Here is a 15,239-nt window from a genome sequence, read left to right as displayed (position 1 = left end):
TTCTAAAATTTCTGTAACCAGATGTGGATTCCTACCAGATCTTTCTAAAGCTTCGAGTAGTTCTCTGATTGTTGATTCATCGTCTCTGTTTCTCCAGCAATATAGCATTTGCCTACTGATTTCACGGAGTACTTTTGACTTGTCGTATTCAATCTGTTCCAGACGTTCGATTTCAAGACCCAGTTCTAAGCCAAGAACCATCCACTCCTTACCAATACGAAGACACAATTTGTCAAGCATCTCATCACTTGGCCAGAGATTCAGAATCTTATCAGTCAAATCTAAAACAAATATTTACTTTAGATTTTCATACAGTATAAGCTAGTACATGTTATAGCAATTTGGTCAAACTATGTTTAGGAATTCCGTTAGATAATATGTGTGTGTACATTTTAGAATGAAGTATCGACACCCTTAAAGATGGAGGTCTTTTTTTATGATTTTACTTTATTCTTCAAACATCAAAACACGTTGGTTTTTTTTTTAAATAAAAACAAATATTTTTAATAAATTACATTAGCAAGCGTCAGTATCATACTTTGAACTTACAATGTTTTTTTCAACATTCTGTCATTAGAGTTAATTTATTTGTTTCAACTTACCCCAGCAAAACATAGGTAATTCGCATCTATGATGCGATCAATTTTTAAATTCCTTGACACTTTGCCGGTTATATCACATCCTATATATAATTGATATGCCTGTTTCTTTTCCTTTTTTTGGCATTCGTTTGCTGACTTACAATATAAGCTTGTGGAACAAAACATATTTTTTTCATTGTTAGAAAATTCCTTATCCGGTAGCAAATCAAGACAATACAACACAATTTTTAGAAATATTTTGAAACGGATTTTTTCACTTAAATATATAATATATATTATTCAATCAAATCATATAGCTTTATGTTAATATTTCATATCCTCCTATAAAATAATGTTAATGTAACTTGATTTTCGAAATTTTATGTCTTGCAAACTTTTTTGTTAGGCGGCAGAAAATGGTCTTTATAATAAGCTACATGCAAGGATATATTGTCGACGTGGTTAAACAAATGCATATATTGGTGAACCTATACAGTCTACCGTATGTATAATGACTTGGTGCAATCATGGTAAAATTTGTTTTTGGCATTCAAATACAAACAGTAGTAAAAGAGCCGTGGTGTAGTGGTTAGTGCATCGGACTACTAACACAAAGGTTCCTGGTTCGATTCCCGTCTGGGATAAAAATTTCAGGAACTGAATTTTCGACTCTCCCTTGGCACCATTTGCGAGTATGGTCTCGAGGAAACGATGATAGTCCGTCGGAAGGAAACGATAAATGGCCGACCCGTGTTAAGAGAGAGCCATATCTCTTGCACTTTAAAGACACCATTGTAGATTTCGAAAAAGAGCAGGCTAATGCCGCTACAAGGCAGCACTCGCACCCGCAAAGTGGAAAGGGATTAATATAAGTTGCTGAACTTGTTTCCCAATCCACTATAAATAAATATGGTTAAACTAAATACAAACACGTTACAAATAAATAGAATGTAGCACCTTGAACCTATTGTGAATTTTACTTTATGTCAGAGTGTTTGCTATCATAAATATATATTATAACAAATCATATCAGTAGTCACTTCTTCTTGTCGTAGAATCTACAATTAAACAAATATTTAAGTTGTCTGAACTTAGGCCTTTGTAGTAAACTAAGTAAACATTTTAACCTCATTTTATCCTCGATTTCTGATTGGTTCGTAAGTTTTTTCATGAATACTTTTGTTAGTGTTGTTTGTATTATTGCGTTTTCTTGACGATTACTGATATTGGTTATTTGTTTCCACTTTTTTCTCTTTATTTGTAAACACCAACAACATTATTTAAATAAAAATAGAAATGGAAAACGAAAGCCGTCCTTGCATATTTCTGATTTCATCTAGAAAGTGTATTGTTCCTGTTTTTCATTTTATAAAAGATATTTTGAAACAAGAAATAAAGATTATGAAAAAAATTTAATTAGGATGAAGAATACCTAGTAGGAAACACCAACGCATTCAGGGTAAATGAAAAAGGTTACATCATAGTGAATAACACAACATTCAACCACTTAACGGATATTGAGTTGTATGTAAGTATTATAATAAGTCAAAGAATACAAATGTTAATAGATGCAGGTAAAGCAAGGTTAAAGTTGACATATTCATATACAAGTATTTGATAATTGTAATATTCACAAATTTATGTAGTTTGATACATATATGGGTACATCGACTTTACCACAAATTTAACCCATTTACCAGAGTAAAGATTCTCTCAGACAAGGTAAACGTTAGATGCATACATGGGTACATCGACTTTACCACAAATTTAACCCATTTACCAGAGTAAAGATTCTCTCAGACAAGGTAAACGTTAGATGCATATATGGGTACATCGACTTAACCACAAATTTAACCCATTTACCAGAGTAAAGATTCTCTCAGACAAGGTAAACGTTAGATGCATACATGGGTACATCGACTTTACCACAAATTTAACCCATTTACCAGAGTAAAGATTCTCTCAGACAAGGTAAACGTTAGATGGGTTTGGTTATTATTCTTATAATATAATGCTCTACACGTGTTCCGGAAGTAATGCATCACTGGTTTTCAAACGTTTAGCTTTGAGCGTTTGGCCGTTCTTGATTAAGGTTTCTCAGAAAAGCGCATGGGACGAATATCAGTTAAAAAGTGTTATTTTCATTAAATTAAAAAAGTCATGTGATAACAAATATCTTGTATAATAACCAACGTATTTGCATTTTCTTTCGTTTCGATTTTTAAAATTAACGGTATTCCGTATTGCAACATGTATCAGAAAAGGGCATACAGTACATTTTTATTTGTGTTTTTTTTTATAACTGGTACAAATAATCTTCTCACATAAAAAAAAAATAAAAAAATAAAACAGAGGGGTTCATGTACTCATTTTCCATCTAATGATTAAAATCAGCCAAAATCATCTTTTTCTGAAATCTTATAGTTTAACATTAACGTTGCATGAATAACGTTTTACGTAAGCATTGTAATTACCTCCATAATAACTGCATCATATGCCCTTATAGATTGATCGTACCTGACACATGGTATGTCTGTTGATTTTAACAGCATCCATAGCCTTGACGAAATCTCTACATGATTTGTTCTTCTCTCTGCAGATACGAAGGCTATAACATTTATTCATAGGAATAGAATCAGAACCAATGGCATCAATTTCAGTATTAGAGACCCAAGGTGGAATGCCATTTTACGCACTTCATCCAAGGTCAAGCTGTTACTAATACGAAGCAGCTGTGCGTTGTTGAGTAGCATCGACAGGACGGCATCTAGTATACCTGTATTAATGTATTTAAATGATAAAAAAGCCATAAGGGGATAAACATGTGTAGTACTCTTACTTAATATATCATTACATATCCTCACCGATGCTTCTAACTGTTCTCGATTAACACTAATTGTACACGAAAATTAAAAGGTTACAAATTGTACAGTTTAGTGTGTTTCTTTTTGTAAAATACTGTCTGAAGTTGTATATATAGTTTATAGTGCATTTGCAGTTATTCAATTTAAAATATGTTCTGTACATGAATTACGCCGTTAGTTCTTACATTGTCATTTCGACTGACTCTGCGGTATGGACTTTGCTTTGCTCATTGTTGAAGGAAGTACGGTGACTTATAGTTGTTTACTTCTGTGTCTTTTGGTCGCATGTGGGGGTTGTCTCATTGACAATCATATAACATCTTCTTTTTTTATATTTGTATCTTTCTTAACTTCTGGACACACAGAAAATATATAAATATATTGTAAGATATATTATCATAACGTTACGACTTGGTCAATCTTACTATAAGTTATATGATTCGCTACTGACCCCATACGGATCCATATAGGGTTAGTAAAATCCATTAGGGGTGAGGCCGGAAGCCGAGTCTCCTATGAATTTTATTCACCCTCTATGGATCCGTAGGGGGTCAGTAGTTAACCGTATAACGAAGTTATCGGACGCTGGACTTTTTCTGCGGCGTTTTGTTGAAAAATAAACGATGAAACACAACAACATTAATAGATGACGTCGCCATTAACGCGTCATGAACCCCATATGAAACTTACTAACCCCATACGGTCTCATAGGGGGTCATCACGTGACGGCATTTAATCAATCACAACGTGATAATTCATCTGTGGTCTGATAAAAGTGTTTCTTAATTCTTAAAATGTGTGTCTGTTACTATAGTATGTAATTTTACATGTTTTATCATGACATATACAAAAAAGTTACAAAAATACAAAATAAGAAAATACAAAAGAAGGACTCTTTGATCTTGACTCAAATTGTGTTTACCTTGGCAGGAATCTGCACACTGTAAGATAGTCTGAAAGATTACAAAACATACAGGTGTGTTAAAAAATACAAATTGCCAAACAACAATTAAAAGAAAAAATGGTGGGTTGAACCTGGTTTTTGGCATGCCAAACCTCGCACTTTAGTAGCAATGTTAAATATAACATTAAAATGACAACATAATATTACAGGACTACAATACAAATAAATAGGAGAACATATTAGACAAAGAAACACATGAATAATAGCTAACAAAAGGCGTCAGGTTTAAAATTCAATACGCCAGAAACGCGCCTCGTGCACACAAGACAGACACAGCATACACATCACGGATATTAAGAAAGCCTGAAGGAATAACATAACAATAATAAAGAACTGGGAGCATGGACAATATACGCGTCTCAATTGTGCATCTCCTACCATTGACGGATATTTTCTGCAAAAGCATGTTATAAAATCTACAAAGGTTACGTTCTGGTTTACGGGCACAAAAAGATGTTTGACCCCGCCTCATTATGTTTGTGGCTGTCCCAAAAATTTACTTTGAGTGCTCCTGATGAGGATTAAATCAGAAAATAGTTCAAGTCGCATGCAATGACAAAGTTTTCTTTTTAGAAGTTTTTTTAGTTTATACGATTAACTGAATAGCATACTAGAAATGATCGAGATAACAACGAGAAGAAGGAGAGACAATCAAACCTTGACGTTCGCCACATTGTCACGTGCATATTCAAAATGAGGAATCTCGTCAATATTTAATTAATTAGCAAATCAAATATTTATTCACAGCTGTAAAACCTATATTCTTTTGTGAATATTAAGCTCGTTTCTTGTTTTTTAATAAAATTTTCGATAATAGAACACTCAACTAGGATTGAGTAATAATATCGATAACAAAGTTGTGGTTTTAAATCCTATTTCTGCATGCAATCACTGAAGAAAACTGTTTTCTGTAATTTACTTATAAAAACTTACCCTGTCAGTGTACCAAATTTCTAGTTCAGATTTAGGAGTCATATATCCATGGTTATCACACACCAAGCTGGTTTCGATGCTGTTTACATTCTTTGCATCTAGCAAGCAATTTGGTGACAGACATCCAGATTTCAACTTTACATCAAATGGAACGTACCTCTGTGTAATGTTATCACTTGTGAAGGAAAGGGAGTAGACTACCGCAATTCTAGCAAGGTTTTGTTCTAAACATTCGCGGACACAAGTCGCAAGATCTCTAGTTACCAACTCTTTTCTATCCTTGTGAACTATGTACACTGCAATAGTATTGTGTTCAGTTTTCACTACTAAATCATGTTTCCTGTCCAAGACAACAGCAACAAATCCATAGCAGAGCAGGTCTACATTTTCGTAACTTTTGACATTCCAGATACTTAAAATGCTTGCTATGAGTCTGTATTGTATTGCATCGGGAACATCTGAAGCGCTGAATTCAAATACAAAGCCAACACATTTGTCAGATGTTAAATGTTTTTCAACAAAAGTTGTCGTATTTTGAGTCGTGATCATACAAGGTACAATATAACAATCCACATATATCTTCTTTCCATTTTCTCTATCGTATCGTCTCATTTCTGTAGAATATCATAGTGAACTAAAAGTTGCCGGAAATATTCTTTATGTTTCAGAAAGTTGGAGAATTTGTTTGAACTCCAGATATTTGACAAATCAGATTTAGTAAGTCGTCCCTGACGTAAACTTGCTATAATTGGGACAGATGTGACGATAGACTTCAGGACATCAATTAAACAAGTTGGATCAATCACTATGTAGTTTTGGAGCTTTGGATCATCGATATATGTTATCTTGCCGCAAATATTCTGAACGCCTAGGAATAATTTCAACTCTGTAGTAGAGAGTGGTTTTACACCGATTTGTGTATTCATTTTTTGACATCTTCAAAACTGATTATATTTTTTCCCTCCTCAACTAATGCTGCAAACAGCATCTCAAGGATGAGAAACTGTTTTGGTACCCTCTGTCCCCACTGTGGATTTTCAGTTATAGTCTTTGATATGCATGCTCTTAATTCTTCCATTTCAGGGTCGTTCTCATTTAAGGCATTAACAAAGAAAAGTTTTTGTAGCATAAGATGGCTCTTGACATTCACATCAGTAAAACAAGCTGATAAAGTATTTAACAGTTGTGATCGCCTATTTGGTATGTCTTTCTAAAAGTGTAATGTATAATATTATATAACTTGTCTTTGAAAATATGTTGAAATGGGTTTCCACCAATGGATAAAAAACGACTTATGTAGATATTTGAGTAGGATTCAAAATACGTTGCATCCATACGCGGTAAACATTTAAAAAGTTAGTTCAAAGATTTAACTTTTCCCTAATATAAAGATATCTGTATAACATGAGTAATGTTAATAAAAACAAAACCGAATATAATGTGAGCATATTATTACCTGACAGACAAGGTCTTTGTGGGTTGCTACCAATATCAATCTTGGATAATCTTTATTACCAGGATGGCTATACAGCAAAATTGATGAAACCCATAGTCGGATATTTTCTGCAAAATCATGTAACAAATCCTAAAATTATTTCGCTTGGAAAAAGGCTTTCAATAAAAAAAAATTAAAAATTTTGAAGATTATTAATAAGAAAATACGATAATTGATATTAGACCGTTGGTTTTCCTGTTTCAATGGTTCCACACTAGTAATTTTGGGGCCCTTGATAGCTTGTTGTTCGGTGTGAGCCAAGGCTCCGTGTTGAAGGCCGTACATTGACCTATAATGGTTTACTGTTATAAATTGTTATTTGGATGCAGAGTTGGCTCATTGGCACTCATACCACATCTTCCTATATCTATTAGTATTAATAAAAACAAAAGCAAGTCTAGCAAATTAAGTGGAAAGTAACAACTATAGAATAACTAATCGAAGAACTCAAATAGAAAAAAATATTCAACAAGTAACCGAACAACACATTAAATCTCGAATGCGCGTATGTTGTTTGGTCACGAGTTGAATATTAGTTTTTCTTCTTATTACATTGGGAATTTTTTTTTCTCATGAAATTTAAGTAGAAAATGTAAAGATCTTTTTTCTACACATACACAATTATCGACAACGTCATGACAACGTATAGTGTTGTATAACGTCAGAGATACGAAATAACCACGTTTATTTCGCAGGTGAACTTATCGATTTTTATTTCACTTTTCATCTTATTGGTTTTTTTCCACATGTGAACTTATAGGTTTTTATTTCACTGCAATTCATTGTAACCAATGTAATAACACATTTTAAGAAGCGCTCGAAATAATAATTATAATTTAAATACTACATTAAATGAAATGCATATGCTTCAAAAAATGTCCTTTACTTGTTTGTTGCAAATTAATTTTTAAATTTAGCACAACCATGAAAATCACATGTCGATTAACAATTGTTAAAGCTACAATAAAATCAAAATTGAAATTGTATTGCTGCTGTGCAAACATAATTTAGAAGAATGAAATAAAGATTCTTTAAATGATTTGTTTATCATTATTCATTCAAATCTAGAAAATGTTTTGCACCACACATGTACAGTAGAACAGATATAAGTAATGGCATATAGAGATCAGTGGTTCTATTCGGCAGCTTTGATTTTTAAAACCAACTAGAAGAATCAATATATCAATCAAAGTACAGCTTACATAGTGTTGAAGAAATCTAGAGATTGACACATTATGCAGATACGGGTAAACTGTTACACTATTTTGCTCATGAGTGGTCGTTTCTTTTTTTAATTTGTAATGCTTGTATTAGAACTGTATGTGCTGTCTTAGTGACGTATGCCAGATTTCTGTATAGGTATTATATAACCTAAAACAAAAAATAAAACTTCTCTCTGATTAAATCACACTGACACTGATTTCATGTTCTAGACATACCAAGTATTGGTATCCTTCTTTCATCTTCTTTGTCACTTTTAAGCGTCATCCAACTCTCTTCTGCCATTAAATGTGATAAGATAAATTCCATGTGAAGTGATAAATGTCTGATGGGTTGCATGGTAAACTATTTGTACAGCGAAATCTAAGACAAGAATTGGTATAACGTCTTGATCACTAGAATGGTCTGTAACACTGTCATCTTCAAACTCATCTATCTTTTTAGAAAGCTTTTGTAATATATCATCATTTGGAATATCGGGTTGCGTTTTCCCTGGTAATGAACCCTACTGTTGTATAACATTTCTACTCTTATTGTGATTTAAGATATGATAAAATCTTTTGGTATATTGCTTTAGGAAAAATGTGAACACCTTAGGAAAAAAATGAACTAAGCAGTGACAAATGTCAAGGACAGTCATACCATAATGTTACAAGTAAGTTCTTTTATTAATTAGTATAAACATAATAATAGTTAAAAACAATAAGAAAATATTCCAAGATGTTGTTTGAATGCGATCTTCTTTATATGGTTTGATTTAGAAATATCTAAAACATTGAAGGATTATAAACATAAACTGCCAGTACCTCAGGGCGAGAAACATTACTATTAAATATTGTGTACATGTATGAAATTTGCTTTGGTCTTATCAAAAAATGTACGTAGCAGGGTATATCCATTAGCATATATTTTATTTACGGTATTGACTACCGCTTTTTAATGTCACTTGAATGATTTTTTTAAACGAAATCATTAGATGGGAGCAAGTGCTTGATTTTATATGTGTTAATTGACAATATATATTTCAAAGGAGTAGGGGCATTAAGGCCTAGTTTTGGCCCAAGAAAATAAAATGTTTGATAACCATTTCAAATTGGCACATAATGTTAAGAGATGCATCGGGTCAAGAAATATAAATGAAAAACATAAAGATTTGTATCTGGTGACGTCACAATTACGTCATAATATGTACTGGTTTCACAAAAACGATGAAAAACACAGAATTTATGCAGTTTTCTATTTTTATTTCCGTTGTGGAAACATCCTGCGCAGCCAAGAAACAACAAAATAATTTAACAGAAGCTTTATTATAACTATTGGGATAAGCTCATCAAATATAAAGTTGTTTCTTAAGTACGCACATACTTTTTCAATCTAGAATATACTTAAAATTTGATGAAAAAACAAGGAAAATCACGAAATTTAACATAATATTTAAATTAAGTCATGATTTGTTGCCATGGTAACTTGTTCGATGTCAAATTTGTTTTGTTTTTCTTAGTACCTTATGCCTTAGTCAAGTTTTCAGTTTTTTAAGAATATGTATGATAACTTTTAAATTTGCAGTAATTTTTAGGCCAAATAAAAGTTTAATATTCTTTATTGTAACACCCATTTGTTTTGTAAAAGTATGTTATAACATTTTTTATTATATTTGTCTTGATTTTTATACAAATGATTTCATTCAACGGATGACAAAATCAGAACCTGAAAATCTAAAATGTATATCTGATAGTCTAACGAATACCAAGTCCTATAGCACTGTCTCCATGTTGATACTTTGCATCAACTCAAATGATTATTACTGCACGATAACATGTTAATTTTAGATCAGTAACATAATTACTATTTACCCATCGTCTTTTTCAGAAGTTTCTGTGTCTTCAGATCAAATAATAATTTTCCGAAGTACACGTCTATCCCATCAGTACTCTGTCTCTCTATTGGAATGACTTTACCGATTAAATTCGACACAAGAGTCGTTTTTCCAGCTTCATAGGCTCCAACTACTAGAATTCTGCTGTCAAACGATGGTACTAAATCCCCAGATAAAAGTTGTAGAAGATCTTTTTTGTTATCTAAAATTAAATATTAACGACAAATAATAAAATGTTACCTGCAAAAAAAATAATTACACCAGCCTCCGCAGAGGAAGCACTAGAGTGGCTGTCGCTGGTTATTGGCTACTAGAAATTTGTCTGGTAAACTTTTTTTTTCATTTGAATTTGTTCATTATTTCAATTCATTTGAGTAAAAACCCGGGATTTTGTTACTTGTTAAATGTTGCAGGAACAGTGTAAATCTTATTTTATATCTATATATTTATTTCTCAAAAAACAATTAACAGTGGATTATACAGTGAACATTAAACTAGTAACAAAACAACTTATATGATAGAGATATGAAACAATGCGGATCAACGTCTGTAAAATATAAGAGGGAAGGTTTTAATTCGTAAACATTTAAACTCACGTCTTGAGATTTTCCTTAATATTTTCCCTGGAAAACAAAAACAAATCAGTAGTATTGTGCATCGTATTATTTAATTGTTAAAAACAGAACGTATTTCTACAGTTAAAAATATAAAGTATAAAGTGACATGAATAACAATAATTCGCTAAGTACATTGATAATTATTAACACATCAGAATAATTATAAAAGGGTTCATTGTGTTGAATGAAATGGACCAAAATAAGTCTTGCTGATCATTTCGGCTGGGCTAAGTGGTTGTATATCTGTACTTATTTTAAAGTGTTTGTCTAGAGTTAGAAAAAAGGTAAGAAAAATATCTGTTAACTATTTGCGTCATTTCGAATGATTTATACAATTTAGTTTGCTGATATTTGTTTTCCCTCTATCTACTATACTTTCTGCAAATAATGCAAACATGGGGAAATATTCATTTTAACAAGAAATCAGTTGAAATTGTAATCCTTGATTAGTTGTAGATCTTATTTTGCTAAAAGGTTTGGCTGCTTACTTTCTACTATTTTTCTTTTTCTATCAAAGTCTAAAATGAATCTTATTTTAGTTTAGACCAGGCAAGTATTTGTAAATTTTTTAAACAATGTACTTTATGATACAATAATATCTCCAAAAAAAACTTTATTGTAAATTCTGTGTTTTATAAAAGTAAAAATCGCTTCGAATTGATTTCTGTGATAGAAAATTAATTAGCAGTATGCATTGAGCCTATACAATATTCTGTGTTGTTGTTTTATTTTACACGTTGCAGTTTTTTCCAGTTTTTGATAAATCAGCAAGCTTCTTTTCTTCAGACCTTTCTTCTTTCCTTTCTATGTTGACTATTCATCTGCCGTCTGATGACTGAAACAATCTGATCTTAATGCGGTATCGATGGAACCTGGCCAAATATTTGTAGCGTTTCATGAAAGTCGTGTTTGCCCAATGATGTCTGCCAATGTTCAATTGATCATGTGTCCTCGAAGCTCATACAGTGTCCTCTTACTATCATTAAGCTCTGCAGATCTTTCAATTTGCCTCAAATTGTGAAGTCAACTTATAACTAAAGCCTCCAATTACAAGCGACAGCTATAGTAATTAAATAATGTTAAACTGTGTCCGTTCAGCATCATATTTTAATTCGCTTAGATGTTAACTGATATTTTTGCCCGGTTTTCTGGTTAAAGTCCGAATTACTTTCTTCTTTTCTTACATGTTTTATATTTAAAAAGATGTGTGTTCTCTTTTCAGTTATTTTGAACTGTTTGTTTTTGTTTTTGTTTTTTCGGTAGTTTCTGTACATTGTCACTCTTGTCTGTAAATTATTGGACCGATCTTATGTTCTCATTTTCAGACAATATTTTTGTTTGGTAATCTCAAATCTAACGCACTTTTAGAAAATTTCTCATTTAAAAAAAAACAGTTATGACTAAAACCATTCAGATAATTTTTAGATCAGTTGAAAACATAACAACGATGCAAATATCGTTTGTCTTTGATGAAGTGTTAAAGCAACATTTTGCATTGTTTCCTGTTAAGTTTTTGTGTGAAATGTATTAAAAATATTAAAACAAAAATTAAATTGTAAGTCAATAAACCATCAAATACTCACGCAGTTTTGCCCAACTCTCATCTAAAATGGGAAACTAAAATGTAACATAATGTAATACTGTTTTTCCAATGATATTCGATAACATTTGGTGTGGTTTCAACTATAATTCATTGAAACTAAAGCCTACGAATACAAAAACTTACTTGAACATTAAATAAATGACATGTTTTGCTTGTGATCAGGATATGATGTTTCGAATGTAACTTATAAACGCCAATATGAGCACTTCACACATTAGGGAACTATGCATCGAATTGTTTTGGAGGTTTTAATTCAAATAGTGAACCAACTATTGGTAACAATAATAGTCTTATGCAATTATGCAACAATAACGTTTACTTCAATCTTTATTTTGTCAGCTTTAGAATAAGTTAAAAAGAGAAACTCAGTTCATTATATTACCAACCGGTAAAAGTCTGAAATGGCCTATATCTGTACTCGACTGTACTGATTTTTACTCGACCAGTCTGAATTGGTCTGACTTTTACTTGACATTACTCGACCACAGTCTGGACCATACTCGACTGTACTGAATCGTACTTGACCATTATCTTTGCCATTGAAAATAGTCTGAACTATTACTCGACCAGTCTGAAACAGTCTTTACCCATCCTCGATCTGTACTCGACCTATTTTCCCAGTCTAAACCATACTTAACCAAAGGTCTGAACAACACTCAACCAGTCTGAACCATACTGGACCAAATAACCTCTACTTTTTTAACTGTGAAAATAAATTAAATATATAAATAAAATAATATATAACAACAGCCAACAAAATCAATGAATTTTCTAAACTGATATTAGCAATAAATCTATTATTATAATTTGGAATAAAAAAATAATATATATTACATATAATTAATATCAAAAAGGGATAAAATTAAAGAAATTATTAACATTGTTCTTCTGATTTATAGCGGTGAAGCATAAAGTATTATCTCTGCTTGTGGCAAACTCGTTAATAAGATTACATCTGGTCAGAGGTATTAGATTCTAAATAACATTTATTTAAGATTGCAACATCCTATTTAACTTAAATAACAAGGCCTTTCGAATATACTGAATAAGTAATACACGAGTTTAAGAAAATTGGGCTTTCTTTTTTTACCTGTAAAACATACATGTACTTGTGTAATTAAACCTGATTAAAGTGATTTCTGTATGCCATGTCTTTAATTTAAATTTAGTTAAAAACAAAAATACTGTTACTTTGGAACTCATTTCCTTTTCTCTTTAAAGTTATCAAAGGTTGCTATGGAAATTCTATTATCATGATTAATTAAATATTTGGTTTAACAAAACAAAACAAAGGTCTCATTTTTTAAATTTTATTAAATTGCTTTATATTTTATATATATATATTAATAGAGAAAAAGATTAATTGCATTATTAACGAAACTCAACTGACACCATAAATCTATACTAGGCTTAAGTAAATGGTGAAATAGTCCATTTACTATAAAATACTTCTGAAACATTCAAAGATTTTTTAGATTATTTTATCAGCTTGTTGTTTAAGACCCTCTGCTGTTGTCGAGTGAGACTAGGTCGAGTACGGTTCAGACTAGGTCGAGTACGGTTCAGACTGCTGTTGTTTTTTTTATTTGGTCGGGTTGTTGTCTCTTTGACACATTCCCCATTTCTAGTCTCAATTTTATTGTTTTTTTTTATATTTTAAAGTTAATATGTATTTATAATTATGTAAGTGTTGATGAATATTGTGTTGAAGTTATAATGTGATTGAGTATTGTGAAATTTTAATTTCAATACTAAAATCTTAAATTGGTAAAATTCAGTTGATATAATATGTCTAGGTTGGTTAAGACTTGGTCGAGTATGGTTCAGACTAGGTAGAGTATGGTTCAGACTAGGTCGAGTACGGTTCAGACTAGGTTGAGTACGGTTCAGACTAGGTCGAGTACCTTTAAATCGCATGTGGTTGTTTTTACTCTATTGACAAGTGGTTTATTTGTAGAAAATACCTAACAAAATTCTATTGATAACTCAAAAGACAAAGTTTTGCAACATGACAGTTATGCAATTAATCTCAGATGACATGATATAAAGAGTCTGACTTTTCCCGCTTACAGGCAGACAACAACAGTGCTCGCAGTTTTATATGTGTTGGTTTTCTTTTAGACAGAATTCACGTCACAGGATTGATTCTAATATATTTCTTGTAACAAATATTTTTCTATGTTAAGGGCTGCAATACATTGTAACTTATACAGCGATGGGCATGGCAATTATTATCAATTTGATCTATTATTATACATGTCACCTTTCACGGATGTATAGTGTCTGTGCTATGTAGTTTTGTAGTTTTTAATCAGTGATTTAGATATTATTGCTGATGAAACACGTATGAGATGTTTATGGTTTTTCGTATGCAGTTTTAAACGAATTTGGTTCTGTATGTTAAATAATGGTTCATTTACTTTGGTGTGTATTGGTGAAGGTAATATTATGAACTTTTGTTGGTAATGTCTATGTCATATAGTCTCTGGTTAGGAATAGTGTTACTTCAATCATACCACATCTTCTTATTTTGTATATCAAAAACAAAACGGAGAATGTGATCTCAGACACTTTTATTTCATCACCAATCTTAAATTGTACAATTCATTATTTTTAAAATGAAGACTTCCATCAGTTTTGACCAGAATAGTTTCCAGAAAATCGAGGAATTCTCATTGTAAAGTAATTTATTTATGATGGATATTCAATTCAATATTTCAATTATGTTTTAGTATTGTTCTTCAACTTCACAAATCTAAAAATGCAAATTATTCTAACGTCTGATTCTCTGATATTTGTAATTCATTTTGAAATATATCAATGCAATGTAATGCTATCGCATGCAGTTAAGTAACTATTTTTGATAAAGGATTAATCAATGATTGCTTGATTGTTTTAACAAGTATGTTGAAGATGTTTTGTAGAATAACATGTATTTATCATTACCGGTTGGATATAACATCTTGTACACAACATTTATACAATTGTAGTGGAAATTAAGTTTAGATTTTATAAGCGATAACTGTCTTGTAGTTGCATCAGTTAGTGATTTGATGGTCGCAAATTCAGTTCACTTGCAAAGCGT

The 15,239-nt window shown here is 31.5% G+C and overlaps 2 long non-coding RNA genes across 2 annotated transcripts; both read right to left on the bottom strand.

The window, feature by feature from the left end:
• Positions 1-139: 139 nt before the first annotated feature.
• On the bottom strand, positions 140-6,906 carry LOC143052689 (uncharacterized). The gene is made up of 5 exons (XR_012971208.1): positions 6,799-6,906; positions 5,343-6,552; positions 4,368-4,398; positions 3,099-3,357; positions 140-1,639 (listed from the first exon to the last, which is right to left on the bottom strand). It is a non-coding gene; the product is annotated as an uncharacterized LOC143052689 (long non-coding RNA).
• Positions 6,907-8,282: 1,376 nt separating this feature from the next.
• On the bottom strand, positions 8,283-12,156 carry LOC143051328 (uncharacterized). Its single transcript, XR_012970708.1, has 3 exons — positions 10,531-12,156; positions 9,912-10,136; positions 8,283-8,650 (listed from the first exon to the last, which is right to left on the bottom strand). It is a non-coding gene; the product is annotated as an uncharacterized LOC143051328 (long non-coding RNA).
• Between the last annotated feature and the right edge of the window lie 3,083 nt (positions 12,157-15,239).

Source organism: Mytilus galloprovincialis, chromosome 11 (genome assembly GCF_965363235.1).
Source record: "Mytilus galloprovincialis chromosome 11, xbMytGall1.hap1.1, whole genome shotgun sequence".
Classification (NCBI taxonomy): domain Eukaryota; kingdom Metazoa; phylum Mollusca; class Bivalvia; order Mytilida; family Mytilidae; genus Mytilus; species Mytilus galloprovincialis.
The sequence above is the reverse complement of the archived record's forward strand: the minus strand, read 5'-3'. Positions and strand labels throughout refer to the sequence as shown.